Source organism: Anser anser (genome assembly GCF_964211835.1).
Source record: "Anser anser genome assembly, chromosome: 16".
In the NCBI taxonomy this organism is placed as follows: domain Eukaryota; kingdom Metazoa; phylum Chordata; class Aves; order Anseriformes; family Anatidae; genus Anser; species Anser anser.
The window spans coordinates 13,404,638-13,430,258 of NC_139737.1; the positions used below are offsets into that span (position 1 = coordinate 13,404,638).

The 25,621-nt window shown below is 41.5% G+C and overlaps 1 protein-coding gene across 1 annotated transcript in view; it reads left to right on the top strand.

Annotated features, from left to right (window-relative positions):
- The first annotated feature begins 4,468 nt into the window (after nucleotides 1-4,468).
- Nucleotides 4,469-25,621, top strand: part of LOC310882590 (uncharacterized protein) — a 343,849-nt gene continuing 322,696 nt past the window's right edge. Inside the window, exons 1-2 of the mRNA XM_083801528.1 lie at nucleotides 4,469-4,559; nucleotides 7,370-7,517. The gene's annotated coding sequence lies outside the window, so the exon portion shown is untranslated. The remainder of the gene's footprint in view (nucleotides 4,560-7,369; nucleotides 7,518-25,621) is intronic.

The following is a 25,621-nucleotide window of genomic DNA, read 5'->3' on the forward strand; positions in this document are numbered from 1 at the left end:
TGCTCTAGGTTCTTTCATCTGTCAGCACTGTTGTCCCCTGTCCCATCTTTTGGCTAGGAAGCCTTTGTCAGGTGTCAGTGGTGGATCCTTCAAATGGCAGGCGGTGTTCACCACAAACAGGTCATCGTGAAGGAGCCAGCCTGTACGTGCCTGAGCTTCTACAGCAACTGAGTATGCAGCTGGGGAGGCAAAATTTCACTTTGAGTAAGTGTGATGGGAACAAGTTAAGAGAGAATGAAATGCATCTCTCCTTCCAGTACTTCTTTCAGCATCGTTGTTTTCAGCGTGCTGGTGGCAAAGCAGAGCTGCCGTGAGTCTTGCAACGTTACTGCGCTCAGCAGTCCGAGGGACTTGGTCTTGAAATTATGAACCACAGGAGTTGAGCTTTACACACACTGTTTGTGGAGCTGCCTTTGGTTTCAGTGCCATTATTTTAAACTGGTCTGCCCTGAGCATGTTTCTTTTTGGGTTCATAAAAATCCACACCCAAGGTTTTGAATTTGATTTCTGAAAATGTCAAATTAATCTTCATTTAAAATACTGCCATGAAAGTAAATCAGTTTTATGTCCTGTAGAAGACTTGCAGAGAGCACGGACTGAATTCTGAGCTGGAATACCTGTCTGTTACATCAGCTGCAAACTTATCAGCGTCCTAACTAGACCCTTCAACAGCTTTTGCCAGTGTGATGTCTTTGGGTTCGAACTCTTCCTCTTATATGGGGAAACATTCACAGACAGAAATCCTTACAGAGCTGAGATGACAGGGAGCATAGTCTGAATGTCACCGCTTCAGACTTTTTTATTAAAAAAAATAGTATATAGTAGTATAACTCAACTAAATAATGTGTCTTTGGGGAAATACCAGCAATAGGTGTTTCCTTTAACCCTCTCTCTTTTGAAACATATAGTTGAGCTTGCTCTCCTCTCTGCTGCTGCTCTCGTCCCTAATGACCGTGTTGCCACTCCTTTCCCGGAGGAGCCTGAGACTGGGAGTTTCCAGGTAGCTGCTGTTCACCTCAGGCTGCCAGCTTTTCTAGACACAGCACGATTTGGGGCAGCAAGGCGTGTGTGGGGCTGGGCACCGGAAGGGAAATGAAGCCGTTAGCTTTCCATTGGCAGGTGTGGATCAAACAGCTAGCGTGAGATTACTGATAAATATCGTATTTGCAGCATGATTGATTGCAGCTGTCGTCTATGATCATATGTCTCCTGGGAGTTTTTATGTAAGAGATACTAAAGTCTTAGATGTATAAAAGCCCCTTGTTCAGGAGCGGCAGAGTATTATTTTTTTTTTTTACTTTATTTTTAAAGAACTGAAGTAACTTCAGGAGCAGATTAGTCATTTTCTCACAGGAAATAGTGATGATGCAGTGATTAGGTTCATAGGAAAACTTCTCTGTCTGATTACAAACATGAAAACTGTTTTCAGTTGTAGAAAATTAAAATTTAAATATTGGCCTGATATTGCAAAATCATTGTATTCCCTCTCCTCACTTCCAAAATAACATTTATCTCTCCAGCTAATTATAGGCAGAAATATTTCCAAAAGTCTTACAAGCTTTTGAGGGAGACCATTTTATTAAACATTCAAAATACCAATTATGGCTTGTTGGAAGAATGTCTATCTTGAAATGAAAAACATGTTAAACTTCATGTCACAATTGATTTAACACGAACAAGTAACTTAGAGAAAAATAATTTTACCAGAAAAAGATTTGACCATTGAAACAAGCCGTAACCTTTCTTACACTTGACACTTATTTTGATATATTTAACAAAACAACAGGGAATTTCAGATTTCTCCAATCAGATTGGACTCTGTACAGATATGCAATCTAAAATTCAAGATTTTCCACGGCAGCAGGTTTTGATTGTATTTGGAATGTTTGAAACTTCTAAAATTTTGCCTATTGCCGTAAGTCTAGAGATGCTGTGGGTGTCCAGATTCCACTTGAAGTCACCTGGGATAATCAATACTTCTAGAAATTATGTTGATGTGCATACATGGCAGCTAACATCTGTTAATATGACTGGTGTCACAAGTTATAGCAGCTTTCTGTGCTGAGTTTTATGCTGCTATATGTGCTGTGCACCCTGCAGCTGTTTGAAACTCTTCTGTGTGCCAAGACGTGGGTTCAGTTTTAAGAATCATACAGCCTACTTTATTATAATATCCAAGAATTAATTAAGGGGGATATTTTCTTCCCCGTTGAAAGGGTCAGTTAGAAAGTACCAGAAGCAGGAGGGAGCGCGCATCGCAGCTGGCGGGGCCGCGCTCTGGAGGTGCGGAGAAACCTGAACCACGCAGCAGCATCAGGAAATTCCAGGGCTGGATGGGAAGCTGGTACCCAGGAACTTTGGGGTTTGGAAATTAATTTCAGATGGCTCTGAAATTTGCCTCCTAGATAAATAGTCTGCATATTCCAAAATGAGCATGTAACTTAAAACAGTGTGGGGCATTCAGAGAATTAGAAGCCAAAAAAAAAGTTGGGGGGGGGAGGGGAGTGTGAAGAAAAAAAAAGTTGTTTGAAACTGTGATTTAATGAAGAAAACCAAAGACCAAAGTGTTGACAGGAAAATTCAGGCAGTTATCAAGTCCAAGGGTGTCAATGAAATAATTAAAAGCACACAGTAAGAAATTGCTGTGACAGACGTGGGGTTGCCCTACATACTCTGTGGTACTTTATATAATAACATCAATATTAGGGTTTGGACTGAGCCAGCACTCACAGGAACTCTATACTGGCCCTTTTATTATTTTAGCTAGAGCACTTCATTAGTGAGGCCGGTTGTTGGTGATGACCTGGGAAGGAAAGCAGTGTTTAACTTTCTGCTGATGCTTAAGCAGAGGAGAGATGCCTTGAAGAAAGGAGCTGAGGGTGCGTAAGTTGTAGGGAATTGGAAAGGGAGAGGCACGTCCGAGTTTGTTTGCTTGTGGGTAGGGCTGTTCCTGTCCTTGCTCTGTGCTCCTTCGCTGGAGCTTTCTCCATTTTGCTTTTCTCGAGGCCTTTAATTCCACCGGGCTGCACGGGGCTGGCAGCGCTGCCCAAAGCTGAAGGTTTCATCGTGGTTAGCGAACGCGTCCAGGGATCTGTCCCGTCCTCTTGTCACAGCGTCAACTCCAGAACCCCTCGAAATGGGACCTGAGACGGGAAGGCTGGTGGCCGCTGTCCCCTCTCACCACTTGGTAGTGTCTCTGTGGAGGGGGGCCAGGACCGCCGTGAGTCCCGGTGCAGGCCTCATCCCAGTAAGGCCCAGCTTTGGGATTTCTGCACCTGGAGTACAAAGAAGGTTATCTTGTGCTAAGACATTGCTTCCTTGATAGATGATAACTTGCAGTGAAATTAATTTCTAACCTAACCATGAATTCTAAGAAACTAAAATCGTATTCAAATGTAAAGGCATTAATAAAATAGCGGAATAGGTGGAAGCATCTGGAAAACCCTTGCATTTTTGAGAAAAGTAGAGCGCATAGCGTTAACCTGTGCTGTAAATCATCTAACCCCTCTGGGTTTTGAACTTTTATCAATTTCTAAAAATGAGCTTCCAGTCTGTTCTGTATTGATCACCCACCCCGTGTCAATAATAGCTGCGGTGAAGGTGAGCCCTGCTTGAAATTCACGTTAATGGTGTTCGGGCAGGAAGGAGTGGGGGAGCGTGTGCGTACAGTTGGAGATTTGTTTCAATTTTCCAAGTTAAAATCTTTAAAGAATCATAGATTGAACTTTATTTGCAGTGTTACTGCTTCACAGGCCTTTGATCTTCTCTGTATTTTACTTTAAAACATTTTTTGTTCTTCTTATTATTAAATTATTCATTGGAATTATTTGTCACATTCGTAAGCCTGGTGTGCTTTCTAGAAGGAAAATTATAAAGTCGCTGTAAGACCAGTTTAAATTACTTAAGTAAACATTTAAATCTACATAATTTTTTCCTTAAATTTCCACACGACTTTTATTAAGGGAAGATAATCTTTGGCTAACTTTTGTGGCAGTTGCTGGTGAGAACGTAGCATTTGTTCTTACCTGCTTCCTTTGACACCTTAAATGTCAAACAGCGAGTCACGAAGCTGGCCTCCTGCTCTGCTTGGTCCCTTGGTCAGTATCAACTTCACAGAAGGGTTTCCACAGCTGGGGGAAAAACCTCTGGGTGGTGGAATTCAGCTTAGAGGAATCGAAGCCCCTTGAGTCAAGGGGGCTGCAATATTGGAACGAGGCTTTCGTGGGCATAGGGCGAGTGGGATAAAACCTACGATGTGGGAGGTGTGGTGCTTCGCATACATCTGTCATACAGGGTCAATACAGCCAGGCAATTTGGTTTATGTGTATTTACAATTGAAAAGACAATTAGGCAGTTTTTCAGAAGGGCAGGAAGTATTACTTATATTTTTAATTTTATATTTATTTTACATCTTCATTCCCCTTGAAGAAAAACTTTTTTCTTTTTCTTTTTTTTTTTTTTTAATTAGAATAAGAGTGCCTGTTTCCTTTCTGTGCCTGAGAAAATGCATTAAATGTTGGTTAGGGCAGCGGGGAGCAGTTCCTGTGGACTCCTGTGAGGTAGGTTTGTATCTGCCCGAGGTAAGGAGGAGCTGGGTGAGGGAGCCAGGGCTCATCCCGCAGCGCTGGGAGTTTGGGGAGTTCTCCCATGCGAGCTGATGGCAGGAACCTTGGTGTGGTGCTTACAGCAGTGGAATCACATGGCTACAAATAGAAATAAATATTTGAAAATGTGTATTTTATAATATCTGTAATGTAAGCATAGATTACACGATGCATTGTATGATATGTAATGCGTTATACATTTGCATGCGTATAAATGCGTATAAAAATGGGGAATACATCTTTGTGTGTATGTGCGTGTCTGCATATATGTATGTTCATTGATCTGCATATTGCTAACAAAATGAACATTATCATGAAGTGGGGTTGAGCAGAGGTTAGATTTCAGATAATCTGTGAAAGGAGTTAATTAATTGTGAATCGTTTCTCCTGGAAGTCCAAGGTGGAGAGCCCTGTGGTAACAAACGTCACCCAAGCAAATCAATGTTTCATTAGCATGTCTATGGGAGATGTCTGTTCTGCTTTGCACATAAAATGAAACAAGAGCTTTCATCTCCCTCTCCCTCTGCCTTTGAGAGGGAATAAGTGGCTTTGTTCATTAAACTCCAAACTTACACTGGTGTATGTCCCCCTGTGCTTTTTTCTTTTACTGTAAAGCTCTCAAACGGTTTAAAAGGAGACAGCCTCCATTAAGAAGGTTCTGCAAGGTGGATGTTTATTTTCATAATGCATTTATTAACATTTGCCTTATTTTTGGTGTAAAATAAAGGGAAATATCGCTGCGAGGACTGGAACGTTCTTTCCGTATTTGTATACATAATATATGCCTGTGGACTTCTGCAAGTTTTTGCAGAAAAGTCAGACTACTTGTAGCTTTGTAGCTGTGTTTTGCGGAGATGATTTAAGGCACAATTATATGCATCTTGTAGTTATTATACACGAAACCTGAATTTTGGTAGTGTGATTTCCTACACTTTCCAAGATTAGCTGATAATTTTAAGGAGGAGGGCAGGGGGCAGCAATGTTTGTACAGGTCTGATGAAAATGTTCTTGAAATATGTCAGGTATGTTCCTAACGTGAGCAGGATATCGCAAGAAGGTGTGTGTGTGGGGGTGTTATGTCTCTGCTCAGCACACGCTTGTTTTGAAGCTTTTCCAAGTGCAATTGATAACACGTTTGTTATAAATACTTGTTACACAACTTGCCCAGTTGATAGATTTTTAACAGCCTAACTCATCTCCTAGTTATTGGAGATGATGAAGCCGTAAATATCAATAGCATTATTCATAGTTATCTTACCAAACAGGTACAGAGTAGCTAATTGTACAAAATTAAGACAGATCATGTTTGCCTTACTTGCAGGAATGGTCTGTTTGGGCCCCTTTCTGCTTGCTTATACAGTAGCAAATCAAGGTATGCCAGCAAGCATATGCTCCCTTAAAAAATACTGCTTGTGATATAGTGGGATTTGGCCTAATTTTAATCACTAAGTAAACAGGATGTGACTCCGAGTAGTAGCTTGCTATAATTCCTAGCAGCCATGTTATAAAAGAAACATTTCTTCTTCTTTTTTTTTTTTTCCATTATTGTTGCGTGCTTCGGCTCATTAACCAGTAATCATTCTGGGTCCATTACCCAGATATTGATATTGTATGCGCTGTTGCCACTTGTCATGACTTTAAATTTTGCGTTACCTGTATATTTTCTTTAAACCCCAGTTTCTGTATTCATGTTATTAATGAGATTCTTAGCTGTATCTTAAATAAATTCCTAGCCCGCAGGCTCTCAAATGTAGGAATGTAACTCTAAAGCACCCTGGAAGATTAAAAAAGAGAAGGCAAAGAGAAGGAGTCCCAAATCTCATGTTTCTCAGGGTAAAACTCTATTATTTTTGAATCTATTGGTATGGCAATATTTTTCTTCTAACTTGAACAAACATTAAATATCTGGTTTTGTCTTGCATGCCCGTTCGGTGCAACACATGCTCACTGTGCTTATAAGGAAGATAGGAGTGCTGGAGACAGCTAGGAAAGCATTTTTCCTTCTTTTTCTTTATTCTGCTTCTGGGAAGCAAACAAATCCCAGCCCTAGTCAGTACTTTGGACAACACACGGATTTTTCATAGTGAGTTTTCAGATCAGGCCTTGTGCATTTCCAAAAGCAATTGCAAGAGAGCTTTCTTCTTCCAAGTGCTGGGCTCCTTCAGCCTTTCTGTGGTAGGTTACTTTTTAGATTCTCTCACCTGGGCACAGGTAAGCCATAGAAGCAGCATGGAAAGGTGTTTCTCATGGGCATGGAGGCACAGTTGAAAGCAGTTGGCTGGAATGACTTGGCATTGGTTCTTTAAAGAGTGAGGAGCCTCTGATCTGCTTGTGTTTGGATGTCTGGTTTGGCTTGAAATTTTTGCAGCAACAAACAGGGAAATTGCCCTGTTTTGATGCTCTCTTCTGTAGTGTCATCTTGTTCTCCTCTTAGATCACATGCGGTAGGAAATTGTGGGCAAGATCTTCAGCAAATTTGCCTAAATAGTTTTAAATTGGGTAATAGGGATCTCCACTCGATGATATTTGTGTTCTATTTACACGCAGTAATTTCACAGGCTGGTTTCTTGATTGCCAGTTTTCACTGGTTTTACATCAGTGTAACCACAGTTTTGAGTAGTTGCTCCTGATTTCGTATGAATGAGTTGGACTGCTTGGACTTCTTGACAAGAGGCTGCGGTTGAGCCTGTTTATGGTTCAGGAGCAATTCTTCCAGGGGAGTTTCCAGGCTGGGGAATAGTAATGTTTGTTCCTGTCCCCAACAGGCACCAGAGACCTGATGATTAGATGGAGAATTGAAGATCTTTGACAGTGCTGCTAATCAACATCTCAGTGCTGGCTTTCTACTCTGCCTAACCAAAAAAAAGGACATGTGCATATCGACTACAGGGGTGCCTGTGTGATCGTAATCATGTAAGTTCACAAACAAGTACTGTAATTAACCATGACTGTATTATTGGATATGTGCATGTGTAATTAACAAAGCAGATATTTTTGTGTATGTGGCTCTACTCATTTGTTCATGAAAACTCCCCACCATTTTCATCAGAATATTAAGGTTAATTAAAATTAATTCTGTTTGTATTGACTGCCTTTTCACTTCTGCAAAGTTTGTGCAAATCAAATGTGTGGCTAGGGCCGCCTTCCCTATAAAATCCATAATGTTTGCTTTCAGAGCTGGGAGAAAGAGGAATCAAAATTGCAGGCTGTTTGAAATTTAAATCAGAGCAATGCTGGTCAATAGTATCAAGGTTATAATGCCCTGCAAGATTCTGACTGGGCGTTGCCAGGTGCATGCCGGGTGACAAGGACATTAAAGGCCAGTTGAATGGAATCTTAGGATTTATGTTCTTTTAGTTTGGATTGAATGCTGGGGGTCCTGGCTGAAAAATCATGGAAAGCCATGATCTCTTTTCATAAAGTAGAATTATATAGGTTCGGTTTTTGGATGATGTTCCGCCTGCGTAGAGGGAGAGCACGAGACCGCTGTTCGTACTCTGCTAATGCCAGAATTCCCCAGCTGAGATGAGAGCTTTCTGATATTAACCACTGAACAAGTACGTAGCAAGATACAGATGTTGTCCTAAAGAGTTTGCAATCTTAGTAAATGGGACTGATGCACTATGTGAGAAGGGAATTGTACGCATGACTTGTGGTCATGTTGCGAGCTACAAACACTACAGTGGGCTCTCCCGAGAGCTGGAAGCGAACCCAGTATTCCTGACACCCTGCCTGCACTCCTTCCAGTGCTTTCCTGGCTCTTGTGTTTCTAGAAGATGATTAAGTGGGTTACAGGCTGAATAGACTGAGCTTTCTTTCGATCAATCAGTGAGAGCTCTCATTAATTTTAATCTGAAGTAAATGGCAGTATAGCAGTTTCTATGTTTTTGATAATATATTACATTACTTTTTGATGTTTCTATTTCTTTTCAAATCTAGGAAAGCCTAGGTTCCATTTTAGAACCTTTGACAGATACAGAGATTGAAGGGGATTATTGGACAAGGAGTAATGGCTTTAAAAGAGGGTAGATTTAGATATAAGGAAGAAATTCTTTAATCTACTTGGAGGGTGGTGAGGCACTGCAACAGGCTTCCCAGAGAAGCTGTGGATGCTCCATCCCTGGAGGTGTTGAAGGCCAGGTTGTACGGGGCTTTGTGTAACCTGGTCGGGTTGAAGATGTCCCTGCCCACGGCAAAGGGCTGGAACTAGATGATCTTTAAGGTCCCTTCCAACCCACACCATCCTATCACCATCCTATGATTGGAAATGGAGGGGTAGCTTGGAGAGTTATTCTGGGTGTTGCTCCTTAAATACTCAACTATTTCAGCTGTTAGGCATGTTGCTTGAACAGGTCCACAAGTTTGCCAGAGCCTTCAGGTGGATTTGGCACTGCCTCTTCCTTAAAGTGACCTCTTCATAAAGAGATTTTGAGCTACAGAAGCTGTGTTTTATTAGACTGCAAACTAAGACAATAATAGAATGGGTTGGGTTGGAAGGGACCTTGATCACCTAATTCCAGCCCTTTGCTGTGGACAGAGGTAAATAAGAGTCTTTGTAACAGGAAAAAATCAGATTAACAAATACGAATTGGGGTTAAAACGTAATATAACAAGGATGACATTAAAAACCTCCCTCTTTCCCCTCTCATGTGGATAGATCTTCTGTTTCAGGTTTGCTCCGATTTCAGCAATTTGCTGATATTCTGGATGACGACAAAGTCATTGGACTCCTGCCTAAGTACGTAGGAAAATGATTTCCCTCTGAGGACCCCTGTGCCTTTGTCCCAGTTCCTCTTTGCTTTGTCGCCGTCTTTGCCTGCCTGCAGGCTCCTGGCTGCTGGTGGGTCTCATTCTCTCCATCCCTCCCTCCCTGCGCTACCGGAGCGGGACGCGTGCGTTATCATCCCACGGAACTCAGAGGGATCCGCCTGGTCTGCAGCACACGGGCTGCGGGGACGAGCTGCCTGCCAGCTGCCCAGCCATAGCCCTTTCAGAGGAACATTGCGTACAGACAGGTGCAAATACCCCAAACTAATGCTGTCCATCACATTTGCCACTTAACTTGTCAATCTTTGAACCTCATGATTAACGCATTGAGAGGATGTAGGTGGTTCGCAGTTCTTGCAGCTATTGTTACAGACTGTCTGCAGGCTCAGGAGTACACTTCTATGTGGCCTTACTCTTGATTTATGTTCCTTTGGTTTATTCCCTAGGGAGGGAAATCTCTACAGGGTGTAAATCAGACTTTTTTTTTTTTTTTTGCAAGGCTCTGGCTCATAATTCTTTCAAGTGTAAATCTGAACATAATTCTGCAACAAGGTTGGATTCTATAGCTAATCACCTAGCTACAGGCTTTATATCTCTGTAAAGCTTTAGGCCATTTCTGTAGAAATATACAGATCATCTTCCAAAGAATAAAATAGTAATGTCCTACATCATCCAGTGCATTTTTCCATAAGCCCTTGTAAAGGTGAACATATTTTGGTTTGTTTATATAACAGTTCTATCATTTAAAAAGTAGGAAAGTGAAATGTGGGGAGATTTTTTTTTTCCCATTAGAGCTGAATTTTAATCTGCTTCCTTGACAAATGTACTTGGTGCTGATGGTATTTTTCCATTCCTGTCTGCTCCCAGTAAGACTGAACTATATGCTTCTGTCTGTCTTGGCTCTGATAATGTTTTTGTACTAACATAACATAATGCCATACAATTAGAAATTATATGTTAGCTGTTAGTCATAGCCCAGTGAGTTTACATTAGACAAAAGAAATTAAATGGGAACCAGAGGAGACCTAGTAAGCGCAGTTTATGTTTTTTTTTATATTCAGAAATATCACATTTCTATTGATGAGCATCATTTATGTCTGTATGGGGGAAACTAACTGTGCTACAGGCAAAAGAATTCGTGGTCATTTCTTCACATTCAGATCATGCACAGTTTGTAAATGCAAAGTTAAGATGGCTTTTCCTCTGTCTGGGAATTGATGAGTTGCTTTGAGAATTTTATTCACTCCCTGAAAGGAAATAGAATTATTTTCAGTTGTGATTCTCTGTAACGCTAAATGATACCTTGTAAATTGTTTTGTTCTGGGGAGGGAGAATTCAGACCCTACTGCGGCACTCGACTCCCTGTGTGGGGTCCTGCTGGGAGCCTCTGGACTGGCTTTGCTCAGTCAGACCAGCAGTGCCCCTGGTCTACATCCTGCGTCAGCTGGCAATGGCACCTCTCACTGCAGAGGATTTGAGGGAACCTGGCGTACGGAGAGCTTCCCTCTGTTTCAGTGGAGACTGGCTTAGGTCCTTGAAACAACAACTAAGTACGTTTGCCATACTTCAGGTACTTTCTCAGTCCTACTGTTTCTTGATCCTTTTGGGACTTCTAATATTTGCTTCTAAATTCTTGCTTCATCCATCTACTCTGGAGTGAAAATATTTGTAATGTACAGAGCTTGCGTGCTCTAACACTTCACTCAACTGCTCACCAACAGTTCTTGGTTACAGTTCTTGATGCTTTGCAGCATCCCTTCTATTCCAGGCCTGACAATTCCTATCGCTTAGTTAATGGAGCTTCTTTGAAACATGAAAGACCGGGAGTATTTGAAATAAAGGTCAACATATAGCTCTCTTACGAGGCTTAAGCCACAGCATGCAACACCAGCAGTACTTGCTATTCCACTGTAGAAGGAGACAAACAGTGCAGGTTCTGATGAGGTGGGTAAATAAACACCTGTGCAATTGAAAACTTAACTAATTCATTTCAAACCATGCCACTCAACATGGAACAAATCCAAGTCGCTAAAGTTCAAGGCCAAGCACTAACACTTTAGCTGTCCCCTTTCCTTTTGGTGCTTCATTCTTCAGGGTTGTTCAAAGCAGTCCTGTTTTGATCTGCTTCTTCTGTATGTCTGCGCAGAACTGAGAAATGTGAGGTTTTTGTTAAAAGGGATGGCTTGTTGTGGGACCGTATCATGCTTTGTGGAATTAAAACCAAGTGCCAGTTTACTGCAAGTGGTACTATTTTAACATGTAGGCTGTGCTAAGTCAGGCCTCCTGTTTTACATTTGCGTAAAGTTTCATTACAATTTCTCCAGATGACTACCACAACTGTGAAATGTTTCTACTAAGGGTTTTTTCTGCCTACTGCTAAGTGCCCATTGTGGAGCACATCCTCATTTTTAGAGGTGGCGTGAGGATCCACCTGTTATGAGGATTTTTTTGCTCAGCTTCCCTTAGTATTCTCTCTTTCTGGCCTGCAGTTGGATGAAGTTCTCTATTTTATAGAATTTGTGCCTCCTTTATACCTGGATGTCTTCACAATATCCTTGTCTATGTAAGAAGTCTTGGAAGATTAGATTTCACTGATCATTAAACATATTCATGATGGCTTAAACTAAAATAAATTGTCCTGCCTTTTTGGCTGAGGTTTCCAAAGTTACCATGAAGCCTTAGATTAGATACAGCTGTTACAACAGAGCACCAAACCTGTTTGAATGTTTTGGAGAATCTCTGCCCTTACATTTATCTTGTGTTTCTTTTTTTCTGTGATATTTGCGCAATATTAATTTGGATTGGTAGTAATTGCTGACAGAGCTTTCTTAGACTAGAAAGGTAAGAGTGAGAGAGAAATCTAGCTTGCTTTTTTTTTTTTCCCTCTTGACTTAATTTATTCCTGCCAGAGTAATTTTGCTGCTAAAACTTCTGTGGGTTTCGTCGTCTTGCTTCCAGACCTCACTGTGTGCTTTAGAAGCACAAAGGTGACAGCGTTTCAGTGTCATTTAACTAGATTTTCCATGTCAAAAAGGGGAAAAGAAAGTGCAGGGATGCTGTAAGCACAGATGCTTTTCATTTTAGTTTTTACTATTTGCATGTCCTAAAAGGTGTCCACGTATCTGTACGCAGTCACATTTAAATTGGCATGTGCTGGCAGGCCTGTGTGTCACTAAAAGAAGTTATCATTGCATTATCTTATTGCAATATGACGTATAACTTCTTACTGCAATATTACTGCTCTCGAATATATATTTGTTATGTTCTGCTTTACATGTGTGTAGCTATAGACATACCTACCAGCCTGGTTTGAAAGTGTTCATACGTGTCCATAATGGACAGGTAAACAAGAAGGCACATCCTTTGAAAGAGCAGCCCAGGACTGTGTGTGTTTAAGGTACAATTATATAGATGCATATATATCCACATGCCTGTACCCACACAAATATCTTTTCAACCCATCTTCTGATGAGTTTGTCCCTTCTGAAGGAGTGGAAGAGGGAGCACAGAAAATAAATGGACGAAAGGGCGTTAGGCGTTTTTCTTAAGAGGTGCCCTGAGAACTTGTCATGAAGCTCAGTGGGACTTTACATCAGTAAATCAGTGGGATTTAGAGCTAATGAATTGCAGCACTGCTGCGTAGGCTTCAGGTGACTGTAGTCATCAATTAAAGGATGATCTTTAGGACCTCTAATGAAAAGGTTTGAGCTAGGGGAGGACTTTGGAAGCTGATTTTTGAATCCTGCAATGCTTCTGACTTCACTGTTGTCATAGAAAGAATACAGACTAAGGAGAATGATCCTCTTGGCCATACTTGTTCTTGTTAGGCTCTGAAGTTTATAGTCTTACATATAAACACTTGCTCTCTGTGTCTCAGTCTTCTGAGTTTATAACCACAAGTAAGCAAACAGCATCAATAGGACAGCTAAGACCAATTAGCCACAAAGCAGAATCACAGAGCAGCCATTCAGAAACATCAGACACTACAGTGGCATTTCTGAGATGTAGTTTGGAAAACCACTGTCAGAGTATCAAATGTTACTTGTTCTTGTAATAATTTTAATGGGGTGTTAGGCTGCTATTTTTAGGTATGTAGAACTCCTCCTTTTAAATGACAGCTTAATTTTTTCATAATATGAAAAATAAGACAGAGAAAAAATGGAGCAAGCCTTAACTTAGGGTCACTAATAACATTTATTTGGTTGTTACAGAACTACTTTTGGAAACCCTTTTAAAGGATGCCTTGAAAACTTCAATTTATTTCGTAAGAATTTAATTAAGATGGGTATAATTCTGTCCTAGAGTTAAGACTTCACAAAATAGGCTTCACCAGATCTATCTATACATAATTTATCTGTCTCTGATGTATTACAAAGGGTCTTGTAACTGATTTGTTGAAAAATGTATGCTTTGATCTTGCCTTGCTGTGTGCTCTAAGAAGGCTTATTTTTTGTGTGTCATCCTTATTGAAGGGCGTCCGTCAGCTGCTAGGTCAGTAACAGCAGCAGTCCTTGTGCAGTGCTGGATCGCAACATGAGATAGAAATACTAAGATTCGTACCGTCGACTTGCCATTAAATATCTGTTGAAGATTCACCCTGTATTTTCTCTGTAGTTTAGTTACGTATTCGGAGTAAAATTCCTTGGTGCTCAGTATCTCAAAATATCTCTAATTCTTTGGAAGTACCTACAAATCCTAACCCTTATTAAAATAGAACTGACAAATTAGATCCATGCATATATCCAGAATGCTAGGGCTTTCTTCTTTTTAGATAGGTGGTGTTTGAGGAGACCCAGGGAAAACCAAACTTGGTAAAGGGTTGATAAGACCTATGAATTAGGGCAAGACTGTAAGAATTCTAGAAATCACAGAGTAGGTTCCCACAGCTGCCCATCTGACAGCGCAAGAGATTTCTTGCAAGAGATTTCTCAAAATCTTTTTCTGTAACTCTAATAATTTTAGTTCCCATATTCTGTGCAGGGAGATGGGAAATTCGAAATCGCTGTTCGTTATTGAATTGTTTGTAGTAGGTGAATTTTGAATGGCTCATTGGGGTGTTGGACAAATACTTACATCATTCTTGTACTTCTCTTGCTTGTAGCCACCAGGATGTCCTGGTCCTTTTCTTCCCTCTATTCCCAAGTAGGTGTGAAAGATCAGCAGTCAGTTTGTTCCTTTAGGAAGGGGGGACGGGGGATGACACAGAATCCCTCAGTTACTGCTTTAGCTTTTGAAAGTTGTTAGTTTTGTGAACACCGAAGTCATTAGGCGGTGGTATAGATCCTTCTGAGTTGAACTGAATGCAAAATAATTTCATCTTAGAAAAAAGTTATACTTCAAAGGCTGTGGGGAGAAGAAAAACTTATTCTCCAATAGCTAGTGGTGTTACCAGTGCAGACTGATTAAGTCTATTGCTCATTAAGGCTGCCACCTGTAACCACAGGCCTTGTCCACTCTGTAAAGCGTTTCCTGATTGCAGCTTCCAAGTTGGTATCTTCGGAAGAGGGCATACTTGTTACACCGTCCGTTTTAGGACTGCACAGACTGATTTTGTATGGATCTTCTCCGAAAAGGTATGGATTTCTCTCAGCTTTAGCATTTTTATTTGAGAGATGTTTAGTTACTCATTTCACCAGCCCTTAAATGGAGGGGTGCCTGCAGGTGAAGATGGCAGAAAAGTGTAATGCAGCCCGGAGCTGCAGTGGGGCAGACAGACAGAGAACAAACGGCTCTTCCTAATGGTAGGTACGGTGGTGCTCAGTTTGGCTTTCCATCTTTCCATACTGAAGAGTGAATGGATTTGAGCCCGCCTATTTCTTAACTTTAAACTTCATCAGAGATTGAGTCCAGGTTTGGTTTCAGCTGTGGGTGAAGGTTCAGGTTAGTTGTTTTCATCCAAAAATACGGTAATGGTGTGTTTCAGACTAAAAATTTCCTGTAAAATCTGAACTCCCATCTTGACTCCTGACCTGAAGGAAATCCTTTGGGATCCACCACATCTTCCTTGCTTTTGTTCTTGACTTTTCAAAATCTTCCTCACTTTTTGCATAATTTCAGTTTGGTAGGGTAGGAACAGGGTGTGCTTTTTCTGACCATGACGTGCTTAAAATGCCAAAAAGGTACGTGATTGCCTTGCTTTTTACCTCAATAATCAGTGCTTTTAACTGTTGAAGTTCTCCCTTTGTGACATATAAGTTATTCACCTACCTCTAGCATGAGGAGCCTTGCAAATAAGATCACTCACGTTCTTATTTGTATTATGTGTGAATGCGTGGATTCCGTGGTTTGATGGGTTGGTGAGATACTAGAAATGTCACAGTTTTAGATTTTGTAGCAGAACTGCTCATGTGCCGGCTAGGATTTTAGCACCCAAATTGTCTAATGACAAGTCTTTAGTGGGCAGTGACTGCAAATAGACTTGGTTGCCTTCATACCAGTGCATGGATTCTGTGACCCAAACTGCTCTCTGGGTCCTGGAGAAGCACAGGCGCGTTTGCTGCTGCTTCACAAGTTGTGTGTCTTTCACCAGAACACTGAGCTGAATTCCTAGCCTGCTAGCAGGCAAATAAAAGCACAAACAAAACAACCCCTTCCCACACTTTTTACGATGAATGAAAGTCTGCTGTGGATATGCTTTTAAGAGGAGGTATGAAAACAGGCTCCTGATCTGAGTGTTAAAAGGGCTTTATGCCTTAAGTGGCAAATGCCACTCCGACAAAGGATTAGTCAAACTTTGAAGGTCGAAGTGGGGTTCCGAAGCGCTGTCTGAAGCTCCTTTTTCCATCTGAAAAAGGGACCTTCAAAGGCAAATTTCAATACTTGACATGCAGCTTTTTCCCCTCTGTTTCAGCCTTGCAAACAACGAAACAACCAATGACAACAGAGTGAAGGAAGACAACAAAAGCATGTAAAACAGCTTGCGATCCCTTTCATTCACTGCTGAGCTGCTCCTCAGGGGTGGGGGCTTTCTTCTGTTTTATTATAATTTTATTTCTTTTGCATATTTTTTGTTTTCTGCCGGTTAAGTACTCTTGTTTTCTACAGAGAGCAGCTTGAAAATAGGATATTTGATACGGGAGCCTCTGCAGACCTGTATGTATTAACAGCTGAGATTTTCAGCAGTGCTCTGTGTTCAGCAGGCTGAATTTTCTCCCCTGCCCGTGCAGCTGCCACACAGAAATAACCGAACCAGTTGGGTGTAGTTTCTCTTTGCGTAATAGGAACACGAGAAAGAACCAGTAACGGGTGAAGTGGAATTGCCAAATTATTTAGAAATCTTTTCTGGCTCTGGTTTCTTTGCAGGTTGAATATTTCTAGACACGCAGCCAATGCTGCTACGCTGCTGGCCAAGAACATGTCAGATTTCACTAGCTAAGCAATGCGGGGTATGGTCAGTACTTGGTTGGGAGACCTCCAAGGAAAACTCAGGTGCTGTAGGATGTGGTAATTACTAATTCAGTAAATAGACTTCTCAGAGTCAGTGCAGCATCTGTGTCCTATCTAGAAGGATGTTGGAGCAGAAAGCACTAGGTAGATGTTGGCAGGACACATTATGATCCCATTAAACATTTTCAAATTATATATTCTGAATCAAAATGACATCGAGACCTTTTTACATTTGTTTTCCACCACCGCCCCCAAAAAAAGATTCCTCTGTGATCAGAGGTCGCACAGGCTGAGCTATTTTCCTTGGGTCGCCTTTGAGGGACCCAAGTTCAAATTGCCTTGCTGGCCTTCTTCCTTGTCCGAGGTGTGGGCCACAGGGGCACAGGTCTCTGTTTCTTTCTCACTTTGACCAGTAATTTTTATCTTGAGTAAGGAATTAGAATATAGGACTGGAAAAAAATAATTATTTTCAGCTGGAGTCTCAGTGTATGAGCTTTTCCAGTGAAGAGAAAATGAGGTTGGTATTCAGAACCACACAAGGATGTGACTAGATTCTGGGACCTGGGCTTCTGTTTTCTGGAGTGTTTTTCAGTATTTAAACCCTTAACTTCTATAAGGTAATACTACTTGTCCTACCTCTTACTCTGCAGGGTTTCACTGTCAAACAGCTGACTTCTGTCTCGCTCAGGCCTCCCTAACCCCTGTAGAGAGCTAGCATTAGAATTCTCAAGGGTGAAAGTTCTATCTAGTGAATACTAAATAATAATAAATACTTTTTTCTGTGCATTATAAAGGTGGTAAAAATTATTTATCTCCCTCCCTGGGGGAAATTGCTATTGATGCTTGTTTATCTAGCTCTGTAGCACAGAGCACTTCGTTAAAAGTTGTTTCAAATGTCTTTTAAAGTTTGAAACAGTTAACCTTACAGAGGCATTATGATGTAAAATCTAACGGTTTCAAGGTGAGAGGGTTTTACTTGAATTATACTGTTCAGAGCCTGAGAATTGGAGTTATGTAGCTAAATCAGGATGGGGTTATGTAGCTAAATCAGGATGAATCCTAGTCTTCACGCTTCCCCCCCCCCCACTCCCTGGGCCAGTTTACATGTTTGAGAAATGTACCTCCTTTTGCAATGTGGACAAGACAAAGTGATTTGGGATGTTTTAAAAAGGTAATGATGTCTCCTGAAAAATACCGAGAGATTAACGTTTCTGCTTCAATGTAATCCATTTTGGGCATTTTCTTATGCTATAACTAGTGCAGCTTTGCAGAAAAAAAAACAAACACAAAAACAACAACGAAAGTTCCCTGATAGCTAATCTTTGTTTGATGCGCTCTTTGAAATCGTTCAGGAAACTGAAATGATAGGCTGAAGTTGTCCCCACTGCTGACCGGCCTTTAACAGTTTTCAGCTGTTAAATGTCTGAAATCAGGAGAGATTTCCTCATCTTGAACGGGCGAAATAAGTAACTTGATTACAGAAGTCAAAGTCCTGACAAAAATATGAGTGCATAAAGGGAGAGGGAGAAAAGGTTAAGAAAAACGTAAATTTTCCAGCTGATTTTCAAAATCACATAGTATATAGTGCAACCTGTTGATGCTAAGTAAATATTTATTGCCTTGCTTGTTGATATATTTTTCTTCCATTTTTTTTTTCCCAATCAAAGATGCTCAGGAAGTTTTGTGAATCAGAAATGGACTACTAGGATATGCTGAAGTGAATTTTTGGCCATGACCATTTACCTGTTTCAGCCTTGAATTATGTACATCCAAGGTTGTTTGTTTTTGTTCTAAACTAAAAATAGGTAGAGTACAATTTCTGTGGGTACAAAGGTTCACGTTCCAAATAAAGAAAAGCAAGCTCTTCCTTGCTGAAATGTATTTGTTGCCAAGTAGGCTGAGAGAACATCTGGGTTTCCTCTGTGTATGATGGTCTTCAGTAGAGTCTTGTTCTTTCCACGGTGGTAGTTGTCTCTGGTAATGGTGTTATGGGATGGGAAAGTGAGCGCTGTTTGCATCAGAATGAGACTATATCTATGTCTAATACGCTCAAACCACAGTATTTCTTCAACATCCCTGCAGGTGGTTACCCTTTGGATCTGCGTAACATTTTTAACTTCCATGACTTCTTGACTTTAGCTTTTCTTGCCTGTTTTCTGGAGTGACAAGCCCTCCCATAAACACACGCAGTCTTGCACTGACTTTAAGGTGTACACCATTCTGTGCTGCCTTGCACTGACGTTCTTACCACAAGTGCTAGTCCTTAGATAAGAAAATAAATGTGAAAAATCAGGCTTGTGGAGTTGAAAATTCACATTTACGATTTCAGAGATCCCATTGCAAAACTTCTTGTATGTGTTTAGAAAGCAGAAATATGCTTTGTCTAGTTTCCAATATGGGGATTTCTAAAGAGCTTTCAATCTGGTACAAAACATTTAAACAGAAGATAGAGAGAGGCTCAGGCTGTTCGGGAAGAAACCTTCCAGGCTGGACTGCTGTGGCTATACCAGCCTGTCCTACCCAGACTTTGTGAAAGCATGGAAAAGCTCAGTCCCTCTCCCCTTTGCAACTCTGCACTGCTCTTCCAGATAGGTTTCGGGAGTGTACCGCTAAAAAGTCTCTGCCAGCTCCCTCTCGATCTGTATATTTAGGCAAATTTTTCATCTTTGTCCCTTGTGCAATATTTATCCAAGGAAGACTAACGGGGGAGTTGGATGGGACAGAAGTGATGAACAGAGATGAAGGAGGTTCAAGGAGGGAGGGAGGGAGAATACAGATGATGGAGGGGTTTGGGGAATAGCATTGATCTGGGGGGACTGGATGTCCACGTGAATTGATTGGTATAGGAATGAGCAAGCGTAAAGGTGATTATTTTCTTTAGACTTCTTCAAATAATGCCTGTGTTCAACTCTAAGACAGGCTGAGCAGCCTTATGAGGGTCTGATCTGATGACACTGAGGTCTGTTTTCACACTCATAAACCACTGCTGATTTTAATGAAAAATCAGGTTTTAGATTTCCTGCTTTTCCAGCCAGTGTTTTTTTAAATATTCCCTTCTGCAGTTTGGCTTCTCATGATGTCTGGTATAGAAACGGCCGCATGAGTGTTACTCTTCCTGCTCCACAATAAGATGTTTGAAATGCATATTTTCCTTCCTGTCTTGAACAACTTCTTCTCTTTTATATAAATACGTGTAAATTTGGCTTCTGGGGGCATTCTGTAGGTGTCGAAGGCTTTGTCCTTTGCGTGGCTGACACAAAGAAGATAAAGTATTATGAATGCTAGTGGAATATTCAGGTAAGTAGCTGAAGTGAAGTCATGTTTGTCGATAAAAGCCACTTTTGTTTTCTTCAAGGCCTGTTCAGAGATCCCTAGCAGTAAGGATTTCAGCAGTGGAACTGATTTGCACAACAAAATACCCAGGGAAGTTTAGAGCTCATCTGTTTTATATCTTCTGCTTGTGGAATGGGCAAAGAACCTCAGTCTCTAAAGCCCTCCATGCTATTCCAGCACATTGCCTCTGAGATGTGTCTGCAGTCTTCCCCCGTAGCCCTGTGTATCCTCTGTGCATGAATAAAATAAATCCTTAATGGTATAGGTTGCCTTCTTGGATCAGTTCTTTAGGTAGTTTGACTGGGCCTTCGATCCCTGTAGTCACTTTATTGAATCATAGCAGGATCTTGCTGGGATGGCCGGATTTTTCTGGGATGGCCTCCAAGCTGATGCTTTGAAAGATGAAATGTAGCCACTCATCAGCCATTCCAATGCTTTCTCCCTGTCTCTGCCTTCAACCTTGGGCAGGAAGTTGTTTGGCTTCATATTTCCACTCCTAACGTTTCTCCAGCTTTTTAGCTTTTTATATCAGAAATAAATGAATAAATGCGTAGTGGAAGGGATGTGGCCTATGAAAATCCTTCCTTCTCTTTTTTCTATTGTTAGGGTATGCTCATGTAACTTTGGAGTCTAAAAATGGTTGTGCGTGTATATATATATATAATATATATATATATATATATATATAAAAGGTGTGGTGGAATTTTTTTCTGCCTAACACCTGGACCTACCCAGAGGGATTTCCTGTCATTTGCAGCCTTTGAGGTTGGCCGTGGTTGGTTGCTCGGTTTTGTTTTCCTTTGAATCAGAGCCACACCATTTGGACACGTATGTCACAAGTCCCAGGAGCTCTTCCTCCCTGCCTCCCCGGTGCCTTGGTATCTGTTAAAACATCAACTAAATTCTGTGCCGCCCTGTTGGGGCGATGTGTTTGAGGTGGGGAGCCATAAGTTACCTTGTGTGGAGGGATGGGAATGCCAGGCATTCCTGGCTGGGCTTCCACTGGAGCTCCAGGCTGCCCCGAAGTGAAGCTCCGGGACTCCACGCAGACGTCTCCGTCTCCGCTCCAGCCTTGTCCTCGCATCGCTCCCATCGCTGAGCGCATGCTGCTGCCTCTGCTGGGAGTGCAACAACAAAGCTCTTAAGAATACCCGGGCAGCCAAAAATAATAACAATAAAAATAAAGACGTTATTAAAGCCAGATACGACTGATCTGAAGTCACAGCGAGTGTAACGTGACTCAGTCAAATCCCCAGGACAGTTGGAGACAGAAAGGAAAGGAGAGAGGAAAATCTCTATCTGTTTAAAGTTCTGGGCCCCAAACTCCTTACAAGTCGGCTTTGATAATTCATCAGACAACCACAAAAAAGAATGCCTCCCCCGCTCCAGATGCAACTGTGTCTTGTCCCAGCCTCTTTTTCCACAGCCTGTGAATCTCACCACATCAAGGGGGAGAGAAAATACATTTAAAAGTTCTCCTTATTTAGGTTGGGTAGGTTTGAAATATCCTCCAAAGGCAAACGTGCGTGTTACTGAAAGCGTGCGTATGTACACATGTAGAGCTGTACTTGGGAAAAGGGGAAAATTACTGGAAAAAGCAGCATTTTCAGTTCACACCCAATGCAATTAGAGGAAGAGGCAGCTGTAAGCCTCTTTATTGTGGCACTGCTAAGCTAACGAGAGGAAAAACCCACAAGCCCACACCGGAGCGTCAGGAGCGGCCCGGTGCCTGCCTGTAGGCTGGGATGGGTGCTGGCCCCCTCGCCCTTCGGTGGTCTTATGTGCACCAGGGGGATAACTTGGAGCCCAGGCAGTGGTTCCCAAAAGAAGGTAACTGGTTTAGGTGCATCCAGTTGTCAGTGGCACTGCTGCTGGAAGAGCAGAGCGGCGTGCCCGTTTGCGAGGAGAGAGGAAGGACGAAGCACTCCTTGCAGTTCTCTGCTATCAGGATGAGCGGGTTTTCAGGCCTGTTGGTGTATCAGAGGATTCAAAGGGGTCCCATAAAAGAAGTACTTCACGAGTTGTTTGGGGGGAGCACAGTTATGACTTTGACTAATGGACTCGAAGCAAATGGTAGAGAAGGGGCCGATCAAGCAAACTTGGATCTGTTTTCGGTATCACACAGTGTGTGTGTTTTGTTCTTGGATTTTAGCTGGGGCCAACTCTGATATAAACAGATGGACTTCAAAGTAGTTGCTCTGAATAAAAGCTTACATGATATTTTAATGATTCAAGTCTTTGGGGACTGTAAACCTAGACTGAAAATTGCAGAAGGTATTTATTTTTGTTTTTCGGGCCAGGCAGGGAGACAAGAAATAGATCTAATTCAATTATTTTTGTAGGTATTTTGTTTTTCAGCATCCTACAACTCTCAGATGCTTTTGTTCTTCTTACAAGGGAAAATTACCAGATTTTTTTTTTTAGAGTGAAATGGTTACCTAATTTTTTTGATACTTTTGTCAATATTTGAAACTTTTTAGTTTTCCAGGAAGTCTGATACTCCTTTGTGTTTTTTTTTTTTGTTTTTTTTTCTCATTGTCATCAAATACAAAGGAATCATATCTTGCTGATGGTTTTTATTCTTGACAGGTTTTTGTTGCTATCCTTTTTGACTTCATTTTACCAGTTTTGAAAAATAAGAATATTTAGAAAGGTCATGTGGCAAAAATGAAACATGAAGAAAAGAATATAAATTCAGAGGAGAATTTCAGTGTCTGCAGTGTCTAAGAGGGGGAGGACTTCTGTTGCCCTGCCAGCTCCTTGCCTTATGAAATGTCTCCTGAATTTTTTGTTTTTTTAGGAAAGGTTAATGAGAATTTCATAGACTGGTTATGGCTGCAAGAAGTTAGCTCTTGGTAGTCCTGCAGCTCGGCTCATAGCTGGAGTCAAGCAGTGCCAAACGTGAATGGGACATTGAAACTTGATTGCACTTTGCAAGCCTAAAAAGACTTCTAAATGATCTTTTGAAGAATGAGAGGATCTTGTACTGGGTATTTAGACCTCCGTTGTGGGTATCTCATGCCTTTTGAGTTTTTCAGCTTTGCAAATCCCAAGATATTTCAGTGCCAGCACAGATGGACCAGTTTAAACGTTATCCTGGGTTTCAAGAGTAAACCCCAAAGACAGTATGTGAAATCCTTGTTCTGATAAACAACAAATTGTGTGATTTGCCCAGCCTCTGTTCTCTAAGACATAAGTTGGGGCATAGTCTGAAGGGTTTCCTCTGTTTGTGAATCTAACCCAGTAAGGCTTGACTGCAAGATTCGATAAGATTTGGGCACTTTATTTATCAGTGCCTGTTACACGAGTTCCAGACAGGCAGCATGTTACTTGACTAATACCGGAGACAGTACAACCACATCTTTCAAAATATATTTGATGTCCCTAACAGAGCTCTGCGAGCTCTGTACTGTATGCTCAGACCATGTACATAAGTTTTAATTTAGGAAGGCCACTACTCGCAGTTGTGTCAATATTACTTTAAAAAGTGTTTGGGTGGAGGTGGGGGGAGTTGAGAGCAATTTTGGACCAAATTCCTGGGAACCAGTATGTCAATATAAAAGTCAAATCTTATATCAAGGGTTACGTATAAAATGGAAGAACAGTGGTTAAAGATTTTTTTTTTGTGAAACATTAGCTAGCACAGACAAATATCTGTCCTCACCTAGCTTTTTCTTGCCTTCACTGCTGTCAGATCTGAACACCTTCTGATAACTGACATGACTTACATCTGTCACGTGTGTTTAATTTTCTACTTCTCCAGTGGATCAATATGCTTTATTTTTAAATGTATATGCTGCTAGTGCCCATGTTAGAAAAAGTTAGGCTGCATTGTCTGCCCTTGGTGTGGAAGGCAGTGCGGCTGCCATGTCCGTGGCTGTTGCATTTGTTCCCTGGACGCTGGGAAAGCTGAGTCCAGCACGACACAGGACGTGTCCTAAGAGGAGCAGTCACCAGCACCTCTCCTTGTTTTCTAGGTTATTTGAATTCAGATGGTTGTGTTTATGACATAAGGTGGTGTTTTCTCTTTTGTTTTAATGCTTTCAGGCTCTGCTTCCAACTACGGCTCTTTTACATTAGATCAAGGATTTTCATAGGCAGTGAAAGGAGTTGCACGCTCTGTTTAAAGGGACTCTTTATCAGGGAGTGTAGTGCTAGGACAAGGGGTAAGGGCTTTAAACTAAAAGAAGGGAGGTTTAGATTAGGTATAAGGAAGAAATTCTTTACTCTGAGGGTGCTGTGGCACTGGCACAGGCTGCCCAGAGAAGCTGTGGATCCCCCATCCCTGGCGGTGTTTAAGGCCAGGCTGGATGGGGCTTTGAGCAGCCTGGTCTGGTGGGAGGTGTCCCTGCCCATGGCAGGGGGCTTCAAATTAGATGATCTCTAAGGTCCCTTCGAACCCAAACCATTTTACGATTCTATGATTTGTGTTATGCAGGTATATATTGATATGCAACTGCCTTAGGCTACTTTGACCATTGCTGCCTACCTGTTAATTATTGCTGAAAAAATGTGTTGATTAAAACAATTTATGCATTTCCAAAATGTCATACCTTGCCCCAGTGCAGCGATGCCCAGTGGGCTATAGAAATATCAGACTCAAATTTGCAGATGGTCAGTTATATGCACGCATGTGCCTTGTCCCCACCTGCGTTGTCTTGTGTGATAAATTCATGTGCGTTCTCAGGTGGGCTTGGGATTTGGGTTTCCTAAGTGTGTGGTGTCTCAATTTTATAAACCGTTTATAGCTATAGATTTAACATTGAACTGAACTTCTCAATTTCTAAAATATGTTAATGAATCTGATGATAATGAATTTCTAGCCCATGTGCTCTGAAATTTAAACACCTGTTTGGAGCGATATCCAAGCACAGAGCCATACTTCTGACCTTGGAGCTTCTTTTTGCGCTGAGATTCTTCCTTTCCCAAATGTCATCAGCTGTGATCTGTTAGGAACGACCGGCAGCTGTGCCTAGATGTGAATGTTACCAGAATGGGTAACTCTCAGGAGGTGTTTCAGTGTTTTTGTTAGTCACCTGAATTGCTCTGAGAGATGTCTGTCCTTCTGTATTTCTCATGAGCAAAACTCTGGCTGTGTCCTCCCTCTTCCTTGAATGGCAACAGAGACTAGAGGTGAAGCTTCATTTTGTGTGTTTGGTCCTGGTGCATCTAGGGCATTTTCAGAGCACTGGATTGGAGTGTGAGCCCATAACCAAAATCTATCATGGAGGAAACGAGAGAGAGATATGAGGGCACCAAGGTGGCGTTCGCCTGAACCTACCAAAGTTTAAGATTTAATTGGAAGGATATTGTTGGATTGTTGCAACATATTGCTTTTCCATATTTCCATATGTGATCCTAGCTTGGGGTCATTTGAGAGCAGTCCAAGTGATGACTTCAGCAAGTATCTTAAATAAATTAGGATCAGGCAGTGACGGAAGAATTCTGGTTGTGGTTGGTCTGTCTTTTGGAAACTAGAGCATATTAACGGAAACCAACAACAAATTTAGTATCATGAATCTATTGGGAAA